The sequence below is a fragment of the Pseudophryne corroboree genome, chromosome 4 (assembly GCF_028390025.1).
Source record: "Pseudophryne corroboree isolate aPseCor3 chromosome 4, aPseCor3.hap2, whole genome shotgun sequence".
In the NCBI taxonomy this organism is placed as follows: Eukaryota; Metazoa; Chordata; class Amphibia; order Anura; family Myobatrachidae; genus Pseudophryne; species Pseudophryne corroboree.
In genome coordinates, this window is record NC_086447.1 from 804347223 (window position 1) to 804374550 (window position 27328).

Sequence of the window (27328 nt, forward strand, 5' to 3'; positions counted from 1 at the left end):
ACAAGTGGCGGTACCGTCTATAGATAGGGCCGTCCTCAAGGAGCCAGCTGACAGGAGGCTGGAAAATATCATAAAAAGTATATACACACATACTGGTGTTATACTGCGACCAGCGATCGCCTCAGCCTGGATGTGCAGAGCTGGGGTGGCTTGGTCGGATTCCCTGACTAAAAATATTGATACCCTTGACAGGGACAGTATTTTATTGACTATAGAGCATTTAAAGGATGCATTTTCTATATATGCGAGATGCACAGAGGGATATTTGCACTCTGGCATCAAGAGTAAGTGCGATGTCCATATCTGCCAGAAGATGTTTATGGACACGACAGTGGTCAGGTGATGCAGATTCCAAACGGCACAAAGGTGTATTGCCGTATAAAGGAAGAGGAGTTATTTGGGGTCGGTCCATCGGACCTGGTGGCCACGGCAACTGCTGGAAAATCCACCGTTTTTACCCTAAGTCACATCTCTGCAGAAAAAGACACCGTCTTTTCAGCCTCAGTCCTTTCGTCCCTATAAGAGTCATATCTGCCCAGGGATAGAGGAAAGGGAAGAAGACTGCAGCAGGCAGCCCATTCCCAGGAACAGAAGCGTTCCACCGCTTCTGCCAAGCTCTCAGCATGACGCTGGGACCGTACAGGACCCCTGGATCCTACATGTAGTATCCCAGGGGTACAGATTGGAATGTCGAGACGTTTCCCCTTCGCAGGCTCCTGAAGTCTGGTTTACCAAGGTCTCCCTCCGACAAGGAGGCAGTATGGGAAACAATTCACAAGCTGTATTCCCAGCAGGTGATAATCAAATTACCCCTCCTACAACAAGAAAAGGGGTATTATTCCACATTATATTGTGGTACTGAAGCCAGAAGGCTAGGTGAGACCTATTCTAAATCTAAAAAAATTTGAACACTTACAAAGGTTCAAATCAAGATGGAGTCACTCAGAGCAGTGATAACGAACCAGGAAGAAGGGGACTATATAGTGTCCCGAGACATCAGGGATGCTTACCTCCATGTCCAAAATTTGCCCTTCTCACTAAGGGTAACTCAGGTTCGTGGTACAGAACTGTCACTATCAGTTTCAGACGCTGCCGTTTGGATTGTCCACGGCACCCCGGGTCTTTACCAAGGTAATGGCCGAAATGATGATTCTTCTTCGAAGAAAAGGCGTCTTAATTATCCCTTACTTGGACGATCTCCTGATAAGGGCAAAGTCCAGGGAACAGTTGGAGGTCGGAGTAGCACTATCTCGGATACTGCTACAACAGCACGGGTGGATTCTAAATATTCCAAAATCGCAGCTGATCCCGACGACAAGTCTGCTGTGCCTAGGGATGATTCTGGACACAGTCCAGAAAAAGGTGTTTCTCCCGGAAGAGAAAGCCAGGGAGTTATCCGAGCTAGTCAGGAACCTCCTAAAATCAGTGCATCATTGCACAAGGGTCCTGGTAAAGATGGTGACTTCCTACGAAGCAATTCCATTCGGCAGATTTCACGCAAGAATTTTTCAGTGGGATCTGCTGGACAAATGGTCCGGATCGCATCTTCAGATGCATCAGCGGATAACCCTATATCCAAGGACAAGGGTGTCTCTCCTGTGGTGGTTACAGAGTGCTCATCTTCTAGAGGGCCGCAGATTCGGCATTCAGGATTGGATGCTGGTGACCACGGAGGCCAGCCCGAGAGGCTGGGGAGCAGTCACACAAGGAAAAAATTTCCAGGGAGTGTGATCAAGTCTGGAGACTTTTCTCCACATAAATATACTGGAGCTAAGGGTAAATTTATAATACTCTAAGCTTAGCAAGACCTCTGCTTCAAGGTCAGCCGGTATTGATCCAGTGGGAAAAACATCACGGCAGTCGCCCACGTAAATAGACAGGGCGGCACAAGAAGCAGGAAGGCAATGGCAAAAACTGCAAGGACTTTTCGCTGGGCGGAAAATCATGTGATAGCACTGTCAGCAGTGTTTCATTCCGGGAATGGAAACTGGGAAGCAGACTTCCTCAGCAGGCACGACCTCCACCCGGCAGAGTGGAAACTTCATCGGGAAGTTTTCCACATGATTGTAAACCGTTGGGAAATACCAAAGGTGGACATGATGGCGTCCCGTCTGAACAAAAAACGGGACAGGTATTGCGCCAGGTTAAGAGACCCTCAGGCAATAGCTGTGGACGTTCTGGTAACACCATGGATGTACCAGTCGGTGTATGTGTTCCATCCTCTGCTTCTCATACCTAAGGTACTGAGACTTATAAGACGTAGAGGAGTAAGAACTATACTCATGGCTCCGGATTGGCCAAGAAGGACTTGGTACCCGGAACTTCAAGAGATGCTCACAGAGGACTTATGGCCTCTGCCGCTAAGAAGGGACTTGTTTCAGCAAGTACCATGTCTGTTCCAAGACTTACCGCAGCTGCGTTTGACGGCATGGCGGTGGAACGCCGGATCCTAAGGGAAAAAGGCATTCCGGAAGAGGTCATTCCTACCCTGGTCAAAGCCAGAAAGGAGGTGACCGCACAACATTATCACCACATGTGGCAAAAATATGTTGCGTGGTGTGAGGCCAGAAAGGCCCCACGAAGAAATTTCAACTCGGTCGATTCCTGCATTTCCTGCAAACAGGAGTGTCTATGGGCCTCAAATTGGGGTCCATTAAGGTTCAAATTTCGGCCCTGTCGATTTTCTTCCAGAAAGAAGTGGCTTCAGTTCCTGAAGTCCAGAAGTTTGTCAAGGGAGTATTGCATATACAACCCCCTTTTGTGCCTCCAGTGGCACTGTGGGATCTCAACGTAGTTCTGGGATTCCTCAAATCACATTGGTTTAAAACCAGTCAAATCTGTGGATTTGAAGCATCTCACATGAAAAGTGACCATGCTCTTGGCCCTGGCCTGGACCAGGCGAGTGTCAAATTGGTGGTTTTTTTCTCAAAAAAGCCCATATCTGGTTGTCCATTTGGACAGGGCAGAGCTGCGGACTCGTCCCCAGTTCTCTCCCTAAGGTGGTGTCAGTGTTTCACCTGAACCAGCTTATTTTGGTGCCTTGCGCCTACTAGGGACTTGGAGGACTCCAGGTTGCTAGATGTTGTCAGGGCCCTGTAAATATAGGTTCCAGGACGGCTGGAGTCAGGAAAACTGACTTGCTGTTATCCTGTATGCACCCAACAAACTGGGTGCTCTTGCTTCTAAGCAGACTATTGCTAGTTGGATGTGTAATACAATTCAGCTTGCACATTCTGTGGCAGGCCTGCCACAGCCAAAATATGTAAATGCCCATTCCACAAGGAAGGTGGGCTTATCTTGGGCGGCTGCCCGAGGGGTCTCGGCTTTACAACTTTGCCGAGCGGCTATTTAGTCAGGGGCAAACACGTTGGTAAAATCCTACAAATTTGATACCCTGGCTAAGGAGGACCTGGAGTTCTCTCATTCGGTGCTGCAGAGTCATCCGCACTCTCCCGCCCGTTTGGGAGCTTTGGTATTATCCCCATGGTCCTTTCAGGAACCCCAGCATCCACTAGGACGATAGAGAAAATAAGAATTTACTTACCGATAATTCTATTTCTCGGAGTCCGTAGTGGATGCTGGGCGCCCATCCCAAGTGCGGATTATCTGCAATACTTGTACATAGTTACAAAAATCGGGTTATTATTGTTGTGAGCCATCTTTTCAGAGGCTCCGCTGTTATCATACTGTTAACTGGGTTCAGATCACAGGTTGTACAGTGTGATTGGTGTGGCTGGTATGAGTCTTACCCGGGATTCAAAATCCTTCCTTATTGTGTACGCTCGTCCGGGCACAGTATCCTAACTGAGGCTTGGAGGAGGGTCATAGGGGGAGGAGCCAGTGCACACCACCTGATCCTAAAGCTTTACTTTTTGTGCCCTGTCTCCTGCGGAGCCGCTATTCCCCATGGTCCTTTCAGGAACCCCAGCATCCACTACGGACTCCGAGAAATAGAATTATCGGTAAGTAAATTCTTATTTTGAACCCATTGCACACACCATAAATAATATGAACACTTGAAGTGGGCACTAGATGTAACCTCTATCCCATTTACCTACTTAATGATGTCAAAGCGCATTGTTGGATAATGGTGGTCATTCCGAGTTGTTTGCTAGCCGTTTTCGTTCGCAGCACAGCGATTAGGTAAAAAAGCTGCACTTCTGCGCATGCGGCGCAATGCGCACGCGCAACGTACTTTCACAACAGCCAAAGTAGTTTCACACAAGGTCTAGCGACGCTTTTCAGTCGCACTGCTGGCCGCAGAGTGATTGACAGGAAGTGGGTGTTTCTGTGAGGTAACTGGCCATTTTCGGGGAGTGTGTGGAAAAATGCAGGTGTGTCAGATACAAACGCAGGCGTGGCTGGCCAAACGCAGGGCGTGTTCGTGACGTCAAAACAGGAACTAAACAGTCTGAAGTGATCGCAGGCTAGGAGTAGATCTGGAGCTGCTCAGAAACTGCACAATTTTTTTTTGTAGCAGCGCTGCAATTCTTTCGTTCGCACTTCTGCTAAGCTAAGATACACTCCCAGAGGGCGGCAGCTTAGCATTTGCATGGCTGCTAAAAGCAGCTAGCGAGCGAACAACTCGGAATGAGGGCCAAAGTACAAATAGAAAATACTCCTCTACTACTTAGGAATTTGTATTTTGGCAAAATTTTGCATTGAAAATAAGGGAGAAATGAAGACAGAAAACAAGTTAACGCGAGTTCCAATTTATAAACCGTAATTTCCACTAAATTTTAAAATACAATATAGTTTGCTAATGTCTTGTATCAATATATAAAAGTGTTACAAGCCTATCGAGGTAGAAAGTATTTGAAATGAGTTTGCGAAGGGGAGGAGAGTAGGTTCCATCACAGAGGCTTCCTGGCAGTAACATCACTGAAGGATGCTTCATTCACACTCATTTTGTAGATAGTAATGGTTTGTACGTAGGAAATGTAAATTTTTATAATTGTGGCTCTGTATGCTACCACAATGGAGATACAAATGAAGTGCAAACTTTCAGATTTAATTCAAAGGGTTGAGCAAAATTATTGTATGACACATTTAGAAATTGCAACCATTTTAATACACAATCCACTATTTTCTGGAGCTCAAATGTAATTGGATAAATTGACATAATCGTAAATGTTAATTTTTAATACTTTGTGGAGAATCCTTTGCAGGCAGTGACTGCCTGAAGTCTTGAACCCATGGACCTCACCAAATTCTGGGTTTCATCTTTTGTTAAGCTTTGCAATGCCTTTACTGCAGTTGTTTGTGGGTCTTTGTGCATTTATTGTCTGTAGTTTATAACCAGCGCTTTAGAGTTTAGAATGTGTGTATAGATAGGGTCTTAAGGTGCGTACACACTATACAATACCGTGTACAATGTGCCGATGCATACACATCGTTCACAATATTGTCCAGTGTGTATGCACTATGCCGCTGAAAATGTATGCTCCCGCATGGTTGGTTGATGACATAGTGCCTCTTGAAATGACTGTCAAGCAATTCTGCACTTTTGCAAACTCATAAAATAAAACCCCTTACATTATATTATTGGTGAAGTGGGTACCCGAAGGCTCCATTCAGGCCCATGTAACCAGGAGAACAGTGGGTATCATTGTGATGAATATGAACTCTGCTCTATAAAAAGGATCAGTGTAATGCATCTAGCCCCCAGCATCTAACATCAGACTGAATCCTGGTGATATCAACCTACCTACTTAAGGCAGGTGGTTACAATAAATATCAGCGCAATAAAGATAAACCAACAAAATATACTTAATATTATCTGCATAGCATGGGCGACAAAATACAGCAAGTAACAACCAGTCCCCCCCCTCCCCCCCCCCCCCCCCCCATTCACCCCACTCTGTATAAGCAAACTCCAGATTTACGGCATACCTCGATCCCCAAACAGGCTCCCCCTAGATGCTCTACAATTATGAACACGTGGGGGCTACTATTCTCATATAACCGAAGGGTGTGGTTTATTAGGCCAGGATAAAAGTGACAACAAGAGACTACCAAAAATAATAAATGACGTAGCCTAACCTAATATAAAACCCAAATATGGAAAGATCAAGTAGGAAAACTAAAAGGATAATATATGCCCTGAAGGCAAATAAGTACTAACGGAAAAAAAATGCATGTACAGAATATGACAGTGTGAAAACATTCAAACAGAATAAAAAAGTATAAAGAACAGAGCCATGACAAAACACTAAAACAGTAAAGAAAACTAAATAATGGCAGTAAGTCAAATGCACTTAAACTAAAATAGCATAGCAAGTGCACATAAATGAGTCAAGGAGGGTTTCCCATTATGTTGCATGCCAATTGACTCATGCCAAAGTCTTCTGGTCATCTGTAGAGAAGTTCTGGAAGACTGTTACCTCCCAACTGCCAAACTCCAACACGCCGCGAATCCTATGAAAGTGAAGAACTGCATCAGGATCCACATAATAGAGATTTCTCCAGCGGGATACACTAGTATTCCGCAGGGAATAACATCGGGGTGTAGAGATGGAACTTGATCTGAGGCACCAACAGGCTAAAGCTTTGACTGTTCCCAGGATGCACTGCACCGCTTCCTCTATATCCCCGCCTCCAGGCACTGGAGCTCAGTTTGTAAGTTGATGCCTGCAGTGCAGGCAGCTAACAGGGAGGGCTGCGTTAGGCAGCCCTGAAAAGAGCTTTTCTAGGAAGAAAGAAGACTTCAAGGGCCGCAGCATAGGCATCTGATGCTATATGTCAGTCTGACATATCGTACTGTGGCTCCATCAGCTCCCCCAGCAGCGCTGTATACTCCCGCACCCTGGTTGCTGGGTACTTACAGCGGAGGCGCTCCAGTCTCATCAGGCACACATACCGCCTCTGCTCTCCTGGATCGCGTGGCCACACGTTAGGGAGGAGGTAAGAGGGTCCCAAGGTGGGACCCACTGAAATCACGATCTGGCTACAGTCTCCGGAGATGGACTGCGCCGCTGGTGTGGACACTGTGGCTGTGCAGGGACCCCACTATATTCACCAGGGCAAGGGGCACAGGTCAGATTTATTAAAATCCTTTATTACAGGCTCCATAGTACCCAGTGGTGAAGTCCAGCAGAGCGGATAAGGCGCTAACCTGTAGCCCCTCCCCCAGCCCCAGTCGCCATCTACAGCAGATGTTCCCGCCCTGGAGCTGCATCTCTCTCCCTCACTCCCTGTCAGCGTTTGAGCGCCATTACACAGAGCTGCACTGATTCTGGGACTGCTGGGCACTGTCTCCTCTGTAAAGCCACCTGCCTCATCAGCGCTGTGCTTTTACAGGACACTTAAGTATTCTACATGTCGTTTAGACAGTGTTAGTTAAGAACAAGTGCATAACTAGTATTCTGTGATATACATCCAGTGTTTACTGTGCATTGTTATATCTGTATACATACATAGTTTTATGTAGTATTACTAATCCAGTGCAGTCTTATTGTTGTTAGTAATAGTTTCTGCATTGTACATGTGACTGTGTGTGCCTATAGCTGCTGTGTGGTTTCCATTGTATTATTTATTTATTTATTACCAGTTATTTATATAGCGCACACATATTCCGCAGCGCTTTACAGAGAATATTTAGCAGTTCACATCAGTCCCTGCCCCAATGGAGCTTACAATCTATATTCCCTATCACATGTACACACAGACACATTCACACACACTAGGGTTAATTTTTGTTGGAAGCCAATTAACCTACCAGAATATTTTTGGATTGTGGGAGGAAACCGGAGTACCCGGAGGAATCCCACGCTAGTACGGGGAGAATATACAAACTTTGCACAGTTAGGGCCATGGTGGGAATCGAACCCATGACCTCAGTGATGTGAGGCAGCAATGCTAACCATTACACCAGTGGTCTCCAACCTTAATTGGAGTGTGAGCTACTTTCGGAAAATAAAACCTCTGAAGGAGCTACCCCCTCTCCCCAATGCACGTGCGTTCCTGTGAAAGTGAGTGTGGCCTCACATAAGTAGGTGTGGCCTCACAACTACAAGTAATGCCCCCCCACGTAGTGCCAGATACACAAATAATGCCCCACAGCAGTGCCAGATATACAAATATTGCCTCCCAGCAGTGCCAGATACACAAATAATGCCCCCACCAGTGCCAGATACAATTCCCCCCGCAGCGCCAGATAAAATGCCCCCCCCCCCCACACACACACACAGTATCCGAATCAGTGCCCCACACAGTGCTTACCCTTGCTGGCTTCTTCTACTGCCACCGGTGCTGCTCCTCATGTATGAGGGATGGAAGGGGAGGAGAGTGCAGCGCTCGCCTCTCCTGTGATGTCCGGAGAGCGGCTGCGGTGAGGGTGACAGAGCATCCGGCTGCGGCAGGCATTTAAAATATGGTGCCAGAAAGTGATCCAATCAAAACTCGCGGTCTGGCAGCCAATCAGGTGCCGCCACTGCCGGTCCACGAGCTCTGATTGGCTGACGGCTGGCACAGTATTAAAAATGAAGGGAGGAGGAGTGCCAGTGACTGCTCAAGCCCGTGCGCTCTGTGAGCTACCGAAAATACTATGGCGAGCTACGGGTTGGATATCACTGCATTACACCATCCGTACGCTCCGTGTATCACATATTGCTATCGCTATATTCTGTACCCTAAGGGGGCTAAGTGCGTCAGGGTCCTACATATATATATATATAGTGTTTTACAGGATATACTGTTGTATTTTTTTGTGTGTATTTCAGCCACCATATAGCACTTAAATCCTCTGTTTGTGTTCTGCATTTGCAGTTGCACTCCACAGGGGATTTTTGTCAGGTACTGTGTCTGGCTATATTGTACTGTTACGCTACTTTTCCATATAATGTCTGCTACACAATGCAGGAGATCCGTAGCTGATCCTGTGTCATGCAGTGCTGACGCCGCAGATTTATCTGAGGAAAATATTCCAGCTGAGAGTCCAGGTGTCGGGGGTTCTGTACCCCTCAGTCAGTCTGCAGCACCGGTGGCACACCAAGACGCACCTTGGGCTGCTTTTTCTAATTTACTGACTACGCTAGTAATGAGACTTATGCCCCCTGTGGGACCTCCTGTGCCATTACAGCCACATATTGTCCCTGTAGTTAATCCGCCATGGGCGGATACTCTCTCAACTCGGTTACAGCAATGAAATCAGTCTTTGGTTAAACAAAAACCTAACCCTCGCCCTCCTGGGACCAAAGGGTCATCTAAGCGAACCATTTCTTCCTCACAATCCACTCATGTTTTGGATACTTCATCCGATGAAGATGGGGTATATACTGACCCATCAGACACTGATGCAGATGCTTCTGATGAGGAATCTACAACACAGGTTGATGTTCCTGACCTATTGGAGGCCATCAATCTGATTCTTCAGATTGATGATGAAACTGAACCTCCAGATACGTCTAAGAAACCTGATAAGTTCAAACGTCAGAAGGTTAATAAATTAGTTTTGACACATTCTGACCATTTAGTTGACATACGTCAGGAATCCTGGGAGTCTCCAGGAAAGAAATTCTCCCTGTCTAAAAAGATGCTAGCTCGTTATTCCCTATCTGCAGAGTTGAGTAAGAATTGGGAAACACCACCACCGGTGGACTCACATGTAGCGCGTCTTGTGGTGTCTTCTACTCTACCTGTCACTATCGTCACCTCTCTGAAGGAACCGATGGATAAGCGTGTGGAGGGTTGCTTGAAGTCTATTTACACTCTAGCGGGTGCCGTACATAGACCCACTATAGCAGCTTCTTGGGCTGCTAAAGGTATTGAAGCCTGGGTTCAAGCTACTGAGGCAGAGCTACCTCTTGATTTTTCTGATATTGCCAGACAGTGTCTTTCATATATTACCACAGCCTCTCATTACATTCAGGAGGCAGCCTCTGATGCCGGCGTTCTGGCGGCCAAAGCATCTACTACATCCATTCTGGCTCACCAGATTCTGTGGTTGCGGTCCTGGTCGGTGGACCTGGATTCTAAAAAGACCTTGGAGGTGATCCCTTTTAAGGGAGACATACTATTCGGGGAAGATTTGAACAAGATTGTTGCTGACTTAGCGTCTGCTAAAACTGCATATCTACCAAGTACTAATCCTTCAGCTCCGAAGGCTACAAGTACCTCTTTTTGTTCCTTTCAACCTCCAAGTAAACCTCCAAGTAAAGCAAAGGGTCAGGAATACCTGAAACAGGCTCGCACTTCCAAAACCTCTAAGCCCAAGCCTAAGCGTTCGTGTGCTGCCCTTCAGCCTGCTTCCAAACCAGACAAGCCTGCTGCATGATGGGGCAGGCCTCCCCCTGTGGGACCCCAGGGTGGGAGGCTGACTTCTGCAGTTCACCCAGGTATGGTTACAGACCACTTCAGATGCCTGGGTGAGGGAAGTCGTCACTCGCGGATACTCCATCTCTTTCAAGACATGTCCCCCTCGCCGGTTTTGCTCGCCGGTTGTTCCTTTGGATCCAGTAAAAGCAAAAACTCTACATTTGGTGGTGCAATCCCTCCTGGACACAGGAGTGGTAGTGCTGGTGCCTCTGTCTCAGAGGGGCAGGGGGTACTATTCAACGCTGTTCCTAGTTCCGAAGCCGAATGGATCTTCCCGTCCTATTCTCAACCTCAAATTTTTGAACAAATTTGTGAAGGTTTCCAATTTCCATATGGAAACTCTTCGCTCTATTGTTCTGGCTTTGAAGCCCAAGGATTATATGGTATCCGTGGACATACAGGATGCTTACCTACACATACCTATTGCCATGTCACATCAGCAGTTTCTACGGTTTGCTATTGGCAACCTACATTATCAATTTCAAGCCTTGCCCTTTGGACTGACTACAGCTCCTCGGATATTCACCAAGGTCATGGCAGTCATGACGGCCATTCTACATCAGCAAGGTCTCAGGATCCTGCCATATCTGGACAACTTGCTGATCCTGGCGAACTCCCCGGAGGTTCTCACCCGTCATCTGGAACTGACGGTACAATTCCTCCAAGCACACGGGTGGCTCATCAATTGGAAAAAGTCCTCACTGGTCCCTGCTCAGAGCATTTTGCACTTGGGGGCATTACTGGACACCCACAACCAACGTTTCTCCAGAGAAGGTCCTGAAGCTTCAGGACAGGATAAAATGCTTCCTTTCTCGTCCACGAGTGTCGATATACTCTGCGATGCAAGTACTAGGCCTCATGGTGTTGGCTTTCCACATCGTAGAGTACGCTCAATTACAATCCCGTCCTCTGCAGAAGCTAATCCTTGCCAAGTGGGACTGTATGCCTCACCGGATCACATCTCACATGATCTCCTTGACTCCGGAGGTTCGTCTGTCAGTGAGCTGGTGGCTACAGGACCGACAATTGAGCAGGGGTTGTCCCTTCTGGATCTCCAACTGGGTCCTCCTAAGGACAGATGCCAGTCTGCGGGATTGGGGTGTGGTGTTGGAGCAACACTCTCTCCAGGGTCGGTAGACCAGGGAGGAATCTCTCCTCCCGGTAAATATTCTGGAGTTGCGGGCAGTGTTCAAGGCTCTGAAACTGGCCCTGCCTCTAGTACAGAACAGGCCTGTTCAAGTACAGTCAGACAACGCCACCACGGTGGCGTACATAAATCATCAAGGCGGCACTCGCAGCCGCATGGAATGATGGAAGTGTCAAAGATCCTTCAATGGGCAGAACGTCAACTGCCAGCCATATCGGCAGTGTTCATTCCGGGGGTCCTCAACTGGGAAGCGGACTTCCTCAGTCGTCAGGAAGTACATGCCGGAGAGTGGAGCCTTCATCCAGAAGTCTTTCAACTCCTAGTGGACAAGTGGGGCCTACCAGATGTAGACCTGATGGCGTCTCGACACAATCTCAAGGTTCCGGTCTTCGGAGCAGGGACAAGGGATCCTCAAGCAGCGTTCGTGGACTCTCTGGAAATTCCATGGAACTTTCGGCTGCCGTATGTGTTCTCAAGCAAGAAGAAGGAATACTACTAATCGCTCCAGTGTGGCCCAGACGGCATTGGTTCTCAGACCTGCAGGGTCTCTTGATAGAGCGTTCTCTTCTGCTTCCGCAACCCCCAGACCTCCTCGTTCAGGGCCCTTGTGTCTACCAGGATCTGGCCCGACTGGCTTTGACGGCGTGGCTCTTGAAGCTTCACTCCTGAGGGCCAATGGATTTTTTGAGGCGGTCGTTCAAACTATATGGAAAGCCCATAAACCAGCTTCGGCTCGGATTTATTATAGGGTCTGGAATTCTTACCTCACCTGGTGTGCGGATAAGAATTACAATGTATACAAGTTCAGTACTGCCAAACATTTGGCTTTTCTGCAACTGGGTCTGGATTTAGGCCTTCATCTGTCCTCCCTCAAGGTTCATATATCTGCCTTGTCGGTGTGGTTTCAGAGAAAGATTGCATCTCTTCCTGACGTTCACACTTTCACTCAGGGTGTTTTATGGATTCAGCCTCGCTATGTCCCTCCTGTGGTTCCATGGGATTTGTCTGTTCTGAATGCCCTACAAGAGTCTCCATTTGAGCCTCTTGAGTCTGTGCACCTTAAATGGCTTACGCTTAAGGTCTTATTTTTGCTGGCTATTGCCTCTGCTCGACGGGTTTCAGACTTGGGTGCATTATCATGTCGGTCACCCTTTCTGATTATTCACTGTTACCGTGCAGTTCTTAGAACTCGCCCTGGTTATCTACCTAAGGTGGTGTCGTCTTTCCACCTTAACCAAGAGATTGTGGCTCCGGCCTTTATCTCTCCTGGTTTGTCCTCCAAAGAGCAGTCTTTGGATGTGGTATGGGCTCTCCGTATCTATGTGAAGAGAATCGCCTCCCTTAGGAGGTCTGATTCTCTCTTTGTCCTTTTTGGTTTTCACAAACGTGGCTGGCCTGCCAATAAGCAGACCTTGGCCAGATGGATTAGAATGGTGATTGCACAGGCTTATGCGCAAGCTGGACTTTCAGCTTCTACTGCTATCAAGGCCTATTCTACTTGGTCTGTTGGACCTTATTGGGCGGCCCGCCGTGGTGCAACCCTAGAACAATTGTGCAAGGCGGCTACATGGTCCTCAGTGAACACGTTTATCATGTTCTATGCCTTTGATACCTCCGCCTCCCAGGATGCCTCCTTTGGACGCCGGGTTCTTGTGGCCGCTACAGTGCGTCCCCTCCCATGAGGAACTGCTTTAGGACATCCCCGATGTTATTCCCTGTGGAATACCAGTGTACCCCACTGCAGAAAAGGAGATTTATGGTAAGACTTGCCTTTGTTAAATCTCTTTCTGCGAGGTACACTGGATTCCACAGGGCGCCCACCCTGATGCACTTAGCTTCTTTGGGTTTGTATGGCATTAGTCGCTGGTACCTTCTCCTGTCGTGAGAATGTGGTTCTATGTTGCTAACTACTATCGTCTCTTTTACCTGCTACTGCATTGGACTGGTTAACAAAACTGAGCTTCAGTGCCTAGAGGAGGCGGTGCAGTGCATCCTGGGAACAGTCAAAGCTTTAGCCTGTTGGTGCCTCGGATCAAGATCCAACTCTACACCCCGATGTTATTCCCTGTGGAATCCAGTGTATCTCACAGAAAGAGATTTAACAATGGTAAGTCTTACCATAAATCTCCTTTTTTTTTTGCAATGAATGCTCTCAGAGGGCTGCCTGACAAATGTGGCTGTGGATATATACAATGGTACCATTCAACAGCATACTGTGGAGAAAATGAACATGTAACCAAACAACTTTCAATGACGGCAAGTTCTTCCAGGTATGTCACCCTCTGAGATCCCAAGGGCCAGAGGGCCAATAACATGAGCGCTACAGTGTGCAAGGGTAAAAGCATAACTCTCAGTCTCTGCAGTCCCGACATGCTTTTGTGGCAAAGATTGATATAAAAGGAACAATTAACACAGTTCCACCACCTGAGCTGCCACTCTCCTACCCAAGTTGGTAATAGCCTGAAGGAGTCTCTAAATGGTGCACATAGAAATGACAATGATAGCAAGAACGGACAGTATCATTTGGTAACCTAATAATCATCTAGAGGGTTTTACTGAACAGGATTCTACAGCAAAATGGAGCCGAGGAAACAGCTGAGATAGGAGCAAGTCAGCAGAGCATCAGCAGATAAGACCAGTAGCATTTTACAAGGTAGTACTAAACAAGAGAGTAATGATACTGGTGCAGCAAAGAGAAAGGTAAGGTTACCTGAGTTAGAGTAAACTCAGGATATTGAAGTAAAGCAAGCATCTCAGAAGAAGCTTATGCCAGCTCTCAAAACAGTGGAGACAAGAGGCTGCAGCAGGAGACCAGTGCCATGGAGTTCAGAGCCAGTAAGCTACCACAGCAACAACAGAAGGACCCACACAAGGACTAACAACATGCCTAAAAAATGGCAGCATGCAAGAGAGGACCGAGGGGAGACAACATCACATTAGCCAATGAAGGATCAGCCACCAGAGGACAGCAGGCACCGGGGAGCAATCTAGAGCTAGTACCCACCAGGCACCAAGAAAAGTCTGAAAATAACAGGGAGGAATCTGGAAATGATGCAGGCACCAGCGCAGCACGGAGACACATGAGAGCGCAATGAAGGAGCTGGAGTCTGGCAGAAGCACCACCAGAGCAGCAGAGAATGCCCAACAAAGAAGAAGGTAATAAGGAGTCTAGAGGTGGCTGTATGATTAGTAAACAGGATATTCAGGCTAGAGAGCTGTAAGACTCACGTCTTACTCTATGCCTGTACAGGTAGCCTTTTAGAGCGAGTAGTTTGGGTTAGAGCAGTCACCTAGGATAATACTGGCTTTCCTGCTACTGTTACGCAGATATAAGTGAGGTTAGTTGATCTCTGATCATGACCAACTGCGGTCTCAGTAATAGAGAATCCTTTAGTCTCCACTGAGGAAGAGACGATTGGGATCTAAATGCAACAAGCACCACAGAGACTGCTACATGATTTAACCAAGACACAGGGGAGACCTCTGCATCCTGCAAGCTCTGCACCGCCACACCATTAAGCAAAAATAAATACAAGAATATAGAAAATGGTGAGGGAAAAAGTGGGAATCGATTTGTTCCTGTAGGGTTAGCCTATCCAGGGGGTTGGGTTCGGGTGACCGGCATTTGGGATCCTGCCGGTCACCATACCAACGCCGGGATCCCGATGTTTAGATTGCCAGGGGGGCGAGCGCAACAAAGCCCCTTGCGGGCTCACTGCGCTCGGCACTCAGAGGGTTCGATGGCTCACTGTGCTTGCCACAGGTTCTATTCCCACTCTCTGGGTCTCGTGGACACCCACGAGTGGAAATAGTCCCTTTTATTTGGCATGCCGACTGTCAGGCTCTGAATCGGCTGGGATCCCGGTGCCGGTCACATAACTACATCTCTATCCAAGCATTGAAACACACGCAGTGTTCAGTAGCATTGTTTATACCTTTTGAGGGACATACCTGTTTGCTGGGACATGAGGTCGGTCCCACTTTGGACATGAAAAGCAACCACCTATGACAGCTTGCTCACAGAAGGCTTCATGTACATGTCAGAGAAAGTTCTCATAGAAGGCACCCTGCCCCACATTGGTGGAGTATACAGATGCTACCATGATAGCTCAATCATCTTTTATGCTTACCAATGAAGTAGTTTTGTTTTTAAATTGTGTGGACTAAGGGCCTAATTCAGCATGGATCGCTAATTAGAGAGATTGCAAATCGAGCGATTATTGAACGTCAGCGCATGCGTAGCGTTCACATTGCGCAAGCACATCAGATAATAGCAACAGAAATTACGTACAAATCGTAAACGCAATGTAGCCGCTGTTTGACAGATAGGAAGCCGGCATTTCTGGACGGAAACCTGCCATTTTCTGGCTGTGTCACAAACAATGCTGGCGTGCCGAGGCATTTTTGGAGAGAGTCTCTGACTTCAGCGCAGACCACTTCCAGCCCATCTCAGTCGCAGATTAGTGGCAGCCTAAGACCTACTCACATTTGCTCAGACGGTAAAGATTGTTCAATGGGGGTCATTCCGAGTTGATCGCTCGGTAAATTTCTTCGTATCGCAGCGATTTTCCGCTTAGTGCGCATGCGCAATGTCCGCACTGCGACTGCGCCAAGTAAATTTGCTATGCAGTTAGGAATTTTACTCACGGTTTTCTCCTCGTTCTGGTGATCGTAATGTGATTGACAGGAAGTGGGTGTTTCTGGGCGGAAACTGGCCGTTTTATGGGTGTGTGTGAAAAAAGTAAACGCTACCGTTTCTGTGAAAAACGCGGGAGTGGCTGGAGAAACGGAGGAGTGACTGTCTGGGCGAACGCTGGTTGTGTTTGTGACGTCAAACCAGGAACGACAAGCACTGAACTGATCGCAGATGCCGAGTAAGTCTCGAGTTACTCAGAAACTGCACAGAGATGTCTTATCGCAATATTGCGAATCTTTCTTTCGCAATTTTGATAAGCTAAGATTCACTCCCAGTAGGCGGCGGCTTAGCGTGTGCAAAGCTGCTAAAAGCAGCTTGCGAGCGAACAACTCGGAATGACCCCCAATGTTCTGGGATTTGCGTATGCATTTGAGAGTGTATAGCGATCTGCGATGCATTCGCAAATTTGCACAGGCCGTTTTTTCTGTCTGTCAGGGCGGCGCCTTTCTACTTGGAGACAACTGCAATTTCTCAGATTAATGATTTATGCTGAATTAGACCCTAAGTTTCATGTGCAATGTTTTACTATATACTGAAGTAAATAATTTAATATTTTTTAGTGATGAGCGGGTTCGGTTCGTCGGGATCCGAACCCCCCCGAACTTCACCCTTTTTACACGGGTCCAAGGCAGACTCGGATCCTCCCGCCTTGCTCGGTTAACCCGAGCGCGCCCGAACTTCATCATCCCGCGGTCGGATTCTCGCGAGGATTCGTATTCTATATAAGGAGCCGCGCGTCGCCACCATTTTTCACTCGTGCATTGGAGATGATCGTGAGAGGACGTGGCTGGCGTCCTTTCAGTTTCTATGTTCAGTGGGCTGCAAATTGTGCCGCAAATATCTGTGCTCAGTGTGCTGCAAATATCTGTGCTCAGTATGCTGCAAGTGCAAATATCTACGTTCTCTGCCTGAAAAACGCTCCATATCTGACTGTTCTCATTGTGCTGCAAATATCTGTGCTCAGTGTGCTAATTGCTTTATTGTGGGGACTGGGGACCAGCAGTATTATATAGTAGGAGGACAGTGCAGAGTTTTGCTGACCAGTGACCACCAGTATTATACGTTCTCTGCCTGAAAAACGCTCCATATCTGTGCTGCATTGTAGTATATAGTAGGAGGACAATGCAGAATTTTGCTGACCACCAGTATAACTATATATATATAGCAGTACGGTACAGTAGTCCACTGCTCTGCCTACCTCTGTGTCGTCAAGTATACTATCCATCCATACCTGTGGTGCATTTCAGTTTTGCACAGTTTGCTGACCACCAGTATATACTATATAGCAGTACGGTACAGAAGGCCACTGCTCTACCTACCTCTGTGTCGTCAAGTATACTTTCCATCCAAACCTGTGGTGCATTTCAGTTTTGCACAGCTTGCTGACCACCAGTATATACTATATAGCAGTACGGTACAGAAGGCCACTGCTCTACCTACCTCTGTGTCGTCAAGTATACTTTCCATCCAAACCTGTGGTGCATTTCAGTTTTGCACAGCTTGCTGACCACCAGTATATACTATATAGCAGTACGGTACAGAAGGCCACTGCTCTACCTACCTCTGTGTCGTCAAGTATACTATCCATCCATACCTGTGGTGCATTTCAGTTTTGCACAGTTTGCTGACCACCAGTATATAATATATAGCAGTACGGTACAGTAGGCCACTGCTCTACCTAACTCTGTGTCGTCAAGTATACTATCCATCCATACCTGTGGTGCATTTCAGTTTTGCACAGTGTGCTGTCCACCAGTATATAATATATAGCAGTACGGTACAGTAGGCCACTGCTCTACCTACCTCTGTGTCGTCAAGTATACTATCCATCCATACCTGTGGTGCATTTCAGTTTTGCACAGTTTGCTGACCACCAGTATATAATATATAGCAGTACGGTACAGTAGGCCACTGCTCTACCTAACTCTGTGTCGTCAAGTATACTATCCATCCATACCTGTGGTGCATTTCAGTTTTGCACAGTGTGCTGTCCACCAGTATATAATATATAGCAGTACGGTACAGTAGGCCACTGCTCTACCTACCTCTGTGTCGTCAAGTATACTATCCATCCATACCTGTGGTGCATTTCAGTTTTGCACAGTTTGCTGACCACCAGTATATACTATATAGCAGTACGGTACAGTAGGCCACTGCTCTACCTACCTCTGTGTCGTCAAGTATACTATCCATCCATACCTGTGGTGCATTTCAGTTTTGCACAGTTTGCTGTCCACCAGTATATAATATGTAGCAGTACGGTACAGTAGGCCACTGCTCTACCTACCTCTGTGTCGTCAAGTATACTATCCATCCATACCTGTGGTGCATTTCAGTTTTGCACAGTTTGCTGTCCACCAGTATATAATATATAGCAGTACGGTACAGTAGGCCACTGCTCTACCTACCTCTGTGTCGTCAAGTATACTATCCATCCATACCTGTGGTGCATTTCAGTTTTGCACAGTTTGCTGTCCACCAGTATATAATATATAGCAGTACGGTACAGTAGGCCACTGCTCTACCTACCTCTGTGTCGTCAAGTATACTATCCATCCATACCTGTGGTGCATTTCAGTTTTGCACAGTTTGCTGTCCACCAGTATATAATATATAGCAGTACGGTACAGTAGGCCACTGCTCTACCTACCTCTGTGTCGTCAAGTATACTATCCATCCATACCTGTGGTGCATTTCAGTTGTGCGCAGTATATATAGTAGTAAGCCATTGCTATTGATATATTACTGGCATATAATTCAACCCACATTAAAAAATGGAGAACAAAAATGTGGAGGATAAAATAGGGAAAGATCAAGATCCAATTCCACCTCGTGCTGAAGCTGCTGCCACTAGTCATGGCCGAGACAATGAAATGCCATCAACGTCGTCTGCCAAGGCCGATGCCCAATGTCATAGTAGAGAGCATGTAAAATCCAAAAAAATAAAGCTCAGTAAAATGACCCAAAAATCTAAATCAAAATCGTCTGAGGAGAAGCGTAAACTTGCCAATGTGTCTTTTACGACACGGAGTGGCAAGGAACGGCTGAGGCCCTGGCCTATGTTCAAGGCTAGTGGTTCAGCTTCACCTGAGGATGGAAGCACTCATCCTCCTGCTAGAAAACTTAAAAGAGTTAAGATGGCAAAAGCACAGCAAAGAACTGTGCGTTCTTCTAAATCACAAATCCCCAAGGAGAATCCAATTGTGTTGGTTGCGATGCCTGACCTTCCCAACACTGGACGGGAAGAGGTTGCGCCTTCCACCATTTGCACGCCCCCTGCAAGTGCTGGAAGGAGCACCCGCAGTCCAGTTCCTGATATTCAAATTGAAGATGTCACTGTTGAAGTACACCAGGATGAGGATATGGGTGTTGCTGGAGCTGGGGAGGAAATTGGCAAGGAGGATTCTGACGGTGAGGTGGTTTGTTTAAGTCAGGCACCCGGGGAGACACCTGTTGTCCGTGGGACGAATATGGCCATTGACATGCCTGGTCAAAATACAAAAAAAATCACCTCTTCGGTGTGGAATTATTTCAACAGAAATGCGGACAACTGGTGTCAAGCCGTGTGTTGCCTTAGTCACGCTGTAATAAGTAGGGGTAAGGACGTTAACCACCTAGGAACATCCTCCCTTATACGTCACCTGGACCGCATTCTTCAGAAGTCAGTGACAAGTTCAAAAACTTTGGATGACAGCGGAAGCAGTCCACTGACCACTTAATCCCTTCCTCTTGTAACCAAGCTCCTGCAAACCACACCACCAACTCCCTCAGTGTCAATTTCCTCCTTACACAGGAAAGCCAATAGTCCTGCAGGCCATGTCACTGTCAAGTCTGGCGAGTCCTCTCCTGCCTGGGATTCCTCCGATGCATCCTTGAGTGTAACGCCTACTGCTGCTGGCGCTGCTGTTGTTGCTGCTGGGAGTCGATCGTCATCCCAGAGGGGAAGTCGGAAGACCACTTGTACTACTTCCAGTAAGCAATTGACTGTCCAACAGTCCTTTGCGAGGAAGATGAAATATCACAGCAGTCATCCTGCTGCAAAGCGGATAACTCAGGCCTTGGCAGCCTGGATGGTGAGAAACGTGTTTCCGGTATCCACCGTTAATTCACAGGGAACTAGAGACTTGATTGAGGTACTGTGTGCCCGGTACCAAATACCATCTAGGTTCCATTTCTCTAGGCAGGCGCTACCGAAAATGTACACAGACGTCAGAAAAAGAGTCACCAGTGTCCTAAAAAATGCAGTTGTACCCAATGTCCACTTAACCACGGACATGTGGACAAGTGGAGCAGGGCAGACTCAGGACTATATGACTGTGACAGCCCACTGGGTAGATGTATTGCCTCCCGCAGCAAGAACAGCAGTGGCGGCACCAGTAGCAGCATCTCGCAAACGCCAACTCGTTCCCAGGCAGGCTACGCTTTGTATTACCGCTTTCCATAAAAGGCACACAGCTGACAACCTCTTACGGAAACTGAGGAACATCATCGCAGAATGGCTTACCCTAATTGGACTCTCCTGGGGATTTGGGACATCGGACAACGCCACCAATATTCTGCGTGCATTACATCTGGGCAAATTCCAGCACGTCCCATGTTTTGCACATACATTGAATTTGGTGGTGCAGAATCATTTAAAAAACGACAGGGGCGTGCAAGAGATGCTGTCGGTGGCCCGAAGAATTGTGGGCCACTTTCGGCATGCAGCCACCGCGTGCCGAAGACTGGAGCACCAGCAAACAGTCCTGAACCTGCCCTGCCATCATCTGAAGCAAGAGGTGGTAACGAGGTGGAATTCAACCCTCTATATGCTTCAGAGGATGGAGGAGCAGCAAAAGGCCATTCAAACCTATACATCTGCCTATGATATAGGCAAAGGAGGGGGAATGCACCTGACTCAAGCGTAGTGGAGAATGATTTCAACGTTGTGCAAGGTTCTGCAACCCTTTGAACTTGCCACACGTGAAGTCAGTTCAGACACTGCCAGCCTGAGTCAGGTCATTCCCCTCATCAGGCTTTTGCAGAAGAAGCTGGAGACATTGAAGGAGGAGCTAAAACAGAGCGATTCCGCTAGGCATGTGGGACTTGTGGATGGAGCCCTTAATTCGCTTAACCAGGATTCACGGGTGGTCAATCTGTTGAAATCAGAGCACTACATTTTGGCCACCATGCTCGATCCTAGATTTAAAACCTACGTTGTATCTCTCTTTCCGGCAGACACAAGTCTGCAGAGGTTCAAAGACCTGCTGGTGAGAAAATTGTCAAGTCAAGCGGAATGTGACCTGTCAACAGCTCCTCCTTCACATTCTCCCGCAACTGGGGGTGCGAGGAAAAGGCTAAGAATTCCGAGCCCACCCGCTGGCGGTGATGCAGGGCAGTCTGGAGCGAGTGCTGACATCTGGTCCGGACTGAAGGACCTGCCAACGATTACTGACATGTCGTCTACTGTCACTGCATATGATTCTGTCACCATTGAAAGAATGGTGGAGGATTATATGAGTGACCGCATCCAAGTAGGCACGTCAGACAGTCCGTACGTATACTGGCAGGAAAAAGAGGCAATTTGGAGGCCCTTGCACAAACTGGCTTTATTTTACCTAAGTTGCCCCCCTCCAGTGTGTACTCCGAAAGAGTGTTTAGTGCAGCCGCTCACCTTGTCAGCAATCGGCGTACGAGGTTACTTCCAGAAAATGTGGAGAAGATGATGTTCATCAAAATGAATTATAATCAATTCCTCCGTGGAGACATTCACCAGCAATTGCCTCCAGAAAGTACTCAGGGACCTGAGATGGTGGATTCCAGTGGGGACGAATTAATAATCTGTGAGGAGGGGGATGTACACAGTGAAAGGGGTGATGAATCGGACGATGAGGAGGAGGTGGACATCTTGCCTCTGTAGAGCCAGTTTGTGCAAGGAGAGATTGATTGGTTGGTTTGGGCCCCCACCAAAAAAGAAGCAGTCATTTCATTCACAGTCGTGTGGCAGACCCTGTTGCTGAAATGATGGGTTTGTTAAAGTGTGCATGTCCTGTTTATACAACATAAGGGTGGGTGGGAGGGCCCAAGGACAATTCCATCTTGCACCTCTTTTTTCTTTCATTTTTCTTTGCATCATGTGCTGTTTGGGGACTATTTTTTTAAAGTGCCATCCTGCCTGACACTGCAGTGCCACTCCTAGATGGGCCAGGTGTTTGTGTCAGCCACTTGGGTCGCTTAGCTTAGTCACACAGCTACCTCATTGCGCCTCTTTTTTTCTTTGCATCATGTGCTGTTTGGGGACTATTTTTTTGAAGTGCCATCCTGTCTGACACTGCAGTGCCACTCCTAGATGGGCCAGGTGTTTGTGTCGGCCACTTGTGTCGCTTAGCTTAGCCATCCAGCGACCTTGGTGCACCTTTTTTTTTCTTTGCATCATATGCTGTTTGGGGACTATTTTTTAAATCTGACATCCTGTCTGACACTGCAGTGCCACTCCTAGATGGGCCAGGTGTTTGTGTCGGCCACTTGGGTCGCTTAGCTTAGTCACACAGCGACCTTGGTGCACATCTTTTTTTCTTTGCATCATGTGCTGTTTGGGGACTACTTTTTAAATCTGCCATCCTGTCTGACACTGCAGTGCCACTCCTAGATGGGCCAGGTGTTTGTGTTGGCCACTTGGGTCGCTTAGCTTAGTCACACAGCTACCTCATTGTGCCTCTTTTTTTCTTTGCATCATGTGCTGTTTGGGGACTATTTTTTTGAAGTGCCATCCTGTCTGACACTGCAGTGCCACTCCTAGATGGGCCAGGTGTTTGTGTCGGCCACTTGGGTCGCTTAGCTTAGTCATCCAGCGACCTCGGTGCACATTTTAGGACTAAAAATAATATTGTGAGGTGTGAGGTGTTCAGAATAGGCTGAAAATGAGTGGAAATTATGGTTATTGAGGTTAATAATACTATGGGATCAAAATGACCCCCAAATTCTATGATTTAAGCTGTTTTTGAGGGTTTTTTGTAAAAAAACACCCGAATCCAAAACACACCCGAATCCGACAAAAAATTTTCAGGGAGGTTTTGCCAAAACGCGTCCAAATCCAAAACACGGCCTCGGAACCGAATCCAAAACCAAAACACAAAACCAGAAAAATTTCCGGTGCACATCACTAATATTTTTGCTGAATTTTACATAGTCAAATTATTAATCTTCTGGAAAGTTCATTATTGCATACATTGTAAAATATACAATACAAGGGTGGTTCAACAAGTAAAGTAACAAGATCTCACGTGTTTATTATTATTTATTAAGTTTATTATATTGTGCAGCAAATTCCGTTGCATATTACAATTGCAACAGCAGTGATAAAACAAAGCTGGCTAATATAGTAACAGTCAGTCATAAAGGTAGGCAGGTCCTGCCCGCAAGCTTACAATCTAAAGGGAAATAGGCATTAATACACAAGGGCAGGTATTTTTCATTGCATAAAAGTCCACCAGATTGGAAGGTTCTTGGTGGGCTGTATGATATGGTAGCACAGCAATGTTGGCCTGGGGTCATGAGGATGAGAAAGGGAAGAAATAGAAAACGTGATGATATGTGTGGACTGTACAGTGGGCATGTAATTGGATAGGAAAGCTTATGAATGTTATGTGGGCGGTTCCGGAATTTCATAAGCTTGATTTACGAGGTGAGTTTTCAGGGACCGCTTGAAGGTTTGGAGACTAGAGGAGAGTCTTATTGTGCATGCAGGGCATTCCACAGAGTGGGTGCAGCCCAAAGAAAGTCCTGCAATTGTGAATGAGTGAGATCAAATAATGAGTGTGGATGAGAGACGTTGTTCTTGTGAAGAGGTCGTTTGGGAGATATTTTGAGATAAGTGAAGAGATGTACGTTGGTGTAGTTTGGTTAATGGCCTTATGTGTGAGTCAAAATATTTTATATGGAATACAGTAGAATATAGGTAACCAATGGAGGGACTGGTAGAGTGGATCTGCAGACAATGAACGTCTAGCGAGGAAGATTACCCTTGCAGCTGCATTCAGAATGTATTGTAGAGGTGAAAGTCTCTTTTTGGTAAGACCAGTAAGAACACTTTTGCAATAATCAATGCTGGAGATATTGAGTGCATGGATTACAGATTTGCTGTGTCTTGTGTAAGGTATAGTCGCATTTTGGATATGTTTTTTAGATGCATGTACAGTACCATGATTTTGAGATTGAATGTGGGGAATAAAGGACAGTTTAGAGTAGAGGATGACACCTAGACAGCGAGCTTGTGGGGTAGGATTGATAGACAATTTCCCAACAGAGATAGAGTTATCAGGTTGTTTAACTACTATTGGTTGGTGGAAATATAATTTAATTCTGTTCTGGAAATATTAAGTTTGAGGTGGTGAGATGAAATCCAAGATGAAACTAATCAGCTATTTTAGATTTCAGTATCATCTGCATACAGATAGTACTGAAATTTAAAATTGCTGATTAGTTTGCCAAGAGATGTAGTATAGATTGAGAAAAGCAAAGGATCTAAGACTGAGCCTTGCGGTACTCCAAATGATAGAGGTAGCGAAGAGGAGGTGTATTCAGAGAAGCGGACATTGAAAGAGCGATTACAGAAGTAGGATGAGAACCAAGAAGGGGCTGTGTCCTGAAAACCTAGGGATTGTAGTGTTTATATGAGAAGAGAGTGTTCATCAGTGTCAAAAGCAGCAGAGAGATCTAGAAGAATAAGAAGTGAGTAGTGGCCTTTAGACTTTGCAGTGACCAGAGCGTTACGATAGGAGTGGCAAATAGTCTTATATGTGAGGAAGTTGCTTGGAGCACGAGACTTATGCCACTGATGTTCAACTTAACGTAAGAGTTTTTGTAGGTGTCTTATTAATTTAGAGTGCCACGGTTGACATCTAGACCTATGTGGAGTGTGATGGGTAGCTGGAACCACTTCATTAAGGGCTATTTCAAGAGTATGGTTCAGGTGTGATACAGCCATCTCAGGAGAAGTGAATGCAGAAATAGGTGAGAGCAATTGTTGCAGAGAGGTGGAAAGATCGTGAAAATTAATTGTGTTAATATTTCTGTCGGCTTGAGAAGGATTGATGGACTTTGATGACAATGAGTTTGACTTAATTGAGGAGAGCATACAGGTAATATAGGCTGCGAGCTGAAAGAGGTAAAGTAGTGTTAGTAAATTCAGAAACTGAGCATAGTCTGGTGAATGAAGATCAAGGCAGTGGTCCTCCTGATGAGTAGAGGAGTCAGTCCACTGGGAGAGGCCAAGAGAGGTGGTTAGAGAGAGTAGTTTGGAGGCATGAGCAGAAGATTTCTGACTATCAGTCGCGATGTTGAAATCACCCATGATGATGACGGAGATGTCAGAGGATATTAAGTGAGGAAGCTAGGCAGAAAAACGTGTAATATTCTCTATTTTATTCTAATTACCCACCAGGCCAGAGCAGGTAGACCACTGCTTACCCTCACTGCCCCTAGACTGTGCCTCATATCAGTCATACTGTCCCAACATCAGTTGTAAGATGGCGGGGCTGACGGAAACATGGTCAAACAATGAGGTGTGTAGTGTGATCATATTTCTGTATCTAAAATGCACATCAGCAGCTGAAATTCATCGCCAACTTGTCAAGGTCTATGGTGATAATGTCATGTCACTGAAACAGGTTTTGGTTTGGTGCATTGTCTTTGGTAGTATAAGGACAGATATTCAAGATGAGCAGTGATCTGGCTGGCCAAGCACATCCACCACAGATGACAATTTACGCTGCATTGACGGTCTGATTCAGGAGGATGCATTTGAGTTAGTGATATTGCAGATGAACAGAACATCTCAGTGGGTACTGTGCACAGCATTGTTTCATGAGCAATGGGGTACAGGAAAATGTGTTCATGCTGGGCACCGAAGCAACTCACAGAAGTTCACACTTGAACTATGAAGAGGTTCCTGCAGCGTATTGTTACAGGGAATGCAACGTGGTGCATCGCAACACCAGAGATGAAGCAAGCATCCATGACATGGAAACATGCATTATTCCCACCTTCAGAGAAATTCAAAACAACTCCATCAGCACAGAAGGTCATTGCAACTGTGTTTTGGGACCATAAGGGAGTGCTTCTTGTTGATTTCCTCTCCAAGAGAGATACTGTGAATGCTGACCACTATTGTGACACACTGCTGTGGCTCATTCCTGTTTGCATTCTGTTTAAGTATTTTATGTTGAATTTCTGTTTGCATGCCAGGTTTTCTCATGTACTTGTTTAGAGTACTGTTGCGGGCCGCCTTTGGAGAGTCTGTGTAACTGCAACCTGTCTCTTGTATGTGTGGCCTGTGCAGCCTCACCTGTCAGTTAATTAAGCCATTATGTGGTGAGTCTGTGTAACTGCAGCCTGTCTCCTGTATGTGTGGCCTGTGCTGTCTCACCTGTCAGTTATTTAGGCCATTACCTTGTGTCTGGCTTCCAGCCATCCTGATTGGGGCGTGCTTCCTTTATTACCCAGCCTGCCTTTCATCTGACGCCGGTGATAGATACATGTTCCAGTCTGTACCTGTGTCCAGGCCCTGTTCTATGGTGGAATCTTGAACCTGTCAGCTCGAGAGAGATCCTGTCTATCTGTGTTGTACATGTGACCAGGAGATCCTGCTCGATTGATAACCTGACCAGATCCAGCCAGCCTTGTATTCAGGTTTTTGCTAAGCAGTGTGTGGAGTTCCCACACAGACACTGCTTGCCTGTATTTCTGTATTATAACATATTCTATCATTGTTGCTTTCACAGTCCATTAAGTCACTTATAACATCTTCATGCATTGTTGCATTCACACTCATATATTCAGTGTCTTAGCTTTCAATACTCTGTGCCTTGGTTCCTACGTTGGGATTTTGGCGGCTGTGCCACATATAATCTGTTCATTGTCCTGTCTGTATTCTCTCCCATTGGTAGTCTCGTTAGTCTTAGCTAGTTTTCCCCTTATTCTCCCTCAGTCTCAGTTGGTGCCTTGTTACCGTGTAAGACCTACGGGCATCTGAGTCTGGGCAGACCTAATTCGCCCATTCATACGCGGCTGCTAAAGGAGAAGACTAGCTATGCTTGCGCCAATCGACTACTGGGAGAAATAACAGAGTTAGGGGTAGAGTCAGTGTTGCAGCCATTTCCCTTTCCCTGCTGCAGCTCACACGTCAGGACCAG